Source organism: Lagenorhynchus albirostris, chromosome X (genome assembly GCF_949774975.1).
Source record: "Lagenorhynchus albirostris chromosome X, mLagAlb1.1, whole genome shotgun sequence".
Lineage (NCBI taxonomy): Eukaryota > Metazoa > Chordata > Mammalia > Artiodactyla > Delphinidae > Lagenorhynchus > Lagenorhynchus albirostris.
Genome location: NC_083116.1, coordinates 74,130,757 through 74,133,893, shown reverse-complemented (window position 1 = coordinate 74,133,893; position 3,137 = coordinate 74,130,757). Strand labels below are relative to the sequence as shown.

The following is a 3,137-nucleotide window of genomic DNA, read 5'->3' as shown; positions in this document are numbered from 1 at the left end:
TGTCTTTAGAGTCATCAACATTAAACATAATACTTTTATTGTACCTAGATTTACTAGAAGTTAAATAAGATCTTATATCTGTTGCAAAATTTGTCAGCCAGAAAGATGACTTGATATAATAAAATTTTTATAAGTAAATTAAACGTAAATGGGTTAAGAGTTTTTAGGTGAACTCTTTAAGAATAATCATGTTTTATGGTGTGTCTACTTAGAAATCGTTTCTCCAAATCTTTTTGGCAACTTCAAACTTTAGGGTTTTGCTAAATTAAATTAAATGATGGAAGCTTATTGAATATCTAGATCATTCCCAAATAAAATAAGGTACTGAAACATTAATTACTAAACATAGGCTTCCTTTTACAGAGAAACTAAAGATATTTAGGACTATTAATAAATATGTTTGGTTCCACATGGAGACATTTTCTATAAGAAAGCACATATTTAAAAAAAATTATAAATAGTATTTAGAAGTTTGCCAATCTACAGAATGCTAATGTAAAAGACAGTTCATAATTGCTTACTTCTTAGTTTTTGCTACAAATGAAGGCGTTTAAGAATTATAATTAAAATATGTAATTAAAACCACTAAAAGTTAATAAGGAAAACATCTTTGTATGCAAGGAAAAAGAAGGTATAAGGAATGGAAATACACTTAGTTCAGGGAAGAGAAAGTAATTTTGTCCTAAAGATAGCTTTAAAAGAGAGAGAGAATGATGGCTTCCACAACACATATACTAAAATTGGAATGACACAGAGAATATTAGCATGACCCCTGCACAAGAATGCCACACAAATTTGTGAAGTGTTCTATATTTTTATTAGCAGATGCAAACTACTATATATAGAATGGATAAACAACAAGGTCCTACTGTCTAGCACAGGGAACTATATGCAATATCCTCTGATAAACCATAATGGCAAAGAATATGAAAAAGACTATACATAAAACTGAATCACTTTGCTGTTTAGCAGAAATTAACACAACATTGTAAATCAACTATACTTGAATACAATAAATTTTTTAAAATAAAAAAATTAAAGTAAAATGAAATCCTATAAAAAAAGAGAGAGAGAGAAAAGGAAAACATAGGACAAAAATCAAAAGGTTAAAAAAAAAGTAAGTTAGGGCTTCCCTGGTGGCGCAGTGGTTGAGAGTCCGCCTGCCGATGCAGGGGACACGGGTTCGTGCCCCGGTCCGGGAAGATCCCACATGCCACGGAGCGGCTGGGCCCGTGAGCCATGGCCACTGAACCTGCACGTCTGGAGCCTGTGCTCCGCAACGGGAGAGGCCACAACAGTGAGAGGCCCGCGTACCTCCAAAAAAAAAAAAAAAAAAAAAAGTAAGTTATAGAAGTTTTGTCGAAGAGAAGCCTTGAGAATAGAGTTCTGTATGTGATCAAGACTGGCTAAGATTAGAATAAATTGTAAGATGGTGCAAAACCTGAATTTGGTTTTCTCTCTGTTAAGAGCACGAAGTTTTAATGGGATATTGATATGCTCTTGATAACAGATAGTAAAGATTTTTTACCTTTTAAAAAAAATATTTATTTATTTATTTTTGGCTGTGTTGGGTCTTCGTTTCTGTGCGAGGGCTTTCTCTAGTTGCGGCAAGCAGGGGCCACTCTTCATCGCGTTGCGCGGGCCTCTCACTATCGCGGCCTCTCTTGTTGTGGAGCACAGGCTCCAGATGCACAGGCTCAGTAGTTGTGGCTCACGAGCCTAGTTCCTCCGCGGCATGTGGGATCTTCCCAGACCAGGGCTCAAACCCGTGTCCCCTGCATTGGCAGGCAGATTCTCAACCACTGCGCCACCAGGGAAGCCCAATTTTTTACCTTTTAAGTAAACTGTTGCAACTTTCTGTATTTTGCTTTTGAAATCTTTTGTCACTTTGCTTGGGTGGATAACTAAGTACTGTTACATAGTGACCTATGATCCTATCTGACCAAGTGTTTTAAACCCTTTTTAATATATTTGACAAACTTCCCCAAAATCAAATTCTAAATGAAGTTCTTTTGACCTGTAGATAACATTGAGGTTTTCCAGAATGCCTCCGGAGCACCTCAAGATTTGTTTTCTCTCCTTATCAAAGAAAGACATTAAACTAATTAGGCTAATTTTATATGTTAAATTACATGGGAAGCATTGTTAAATGAGTGGTGATAAACCTTCTTAGGTTGTAGAGTATAGATAATTGTCATTAATATAAATGTTCTAGAAATTATGTGAAATTTCTAAAATTTAAATATGTCCTCATGTAGTATCATCAGTCATAATTCTAATTATTGTTTTAATATTGTATGCCACTAAAACAACAAATTTCTTTGACCATTGCTTTGTAAACAGGTCTTTAACCTTGCTTTTTAAGTCTTTTGTCTTTTATAGACAGTTATTTTTGTACTCTGATGCTTCTGTAAAAATGCTTCATCTTCCAGAAGATTCATAGAAAGAACCTTTTGACAAATACACGTTTCTGATAACTTTCAGCTCATAACAGTGAACAGGTTAAGAAATTAAAGAATTCTCCAGCATTTATTATTTGTAGATTTTTTGATGATGACTATTCTGACTGGTGTGAGGTGATACCTCATTGTAGTTTTGATTTGCATTTCTCTAATTATTAGTGATGTTGAGCATCTTTTCATGTGCCTCTTGGGCATCTGTATGTCTTCTTTGGAGAAATGTCTATTTAGGCCTTCTGCCCAGTTTTTGGTTGGGTTGTTTGTTTTTTTGATATTGAGCTGCATGAGCTGTTTGTATATTTTGTAGATTAATCCCTTATCCATTGATTCATTTGCAACTATTTTCTCCCATTCTGAGGGTTGTCTTTTCTTCTTGTTTATGGTTACCTTTGCTGTGTAAAAGCTTTGAAGTTTCATTAGGTCCCATTTGTTTATTTTTGTTTTTATTTCCACTTCTCTAGGAGGTGTGTCAAAAAAGATCTTGCTGTGATTTATGTCAAAGAGTGTTCTGCCTATGTTTTTCTCTAAGAGTTTGATAGTTTCTGGCCTTACATTTAGGTCTTTAATCCATTTTGAGTTTATTTTTGTGTATGGTGTTAGGGAGTGTTCTAATTCCATTCTTTTACATGTAGCTGTCCAGTTTTCCTAGTGTGGAGAAAAGGGAACCCCCTTGCACTG

The 3,137-nt window shown here is 34.8% G+C and overlaps 1 non-coding gene across 1 annotated transcript; it reads left to right on the top strand.

The window, feature by feature from the left end:
• Positions 1-713: 713 nt before the first annotated feature.
• Positions 714-817, top strand: LOC132514219 (U6 spliceosomal RNA). Its single transcript, XR_009538703.1, has one exon. It is a non-coding gene; the product is annotated as a U6 spliceosomal RNA (small nuclear RNA).
• Positions 818-3,137: the final 2,320 nt, after the last annotated feature.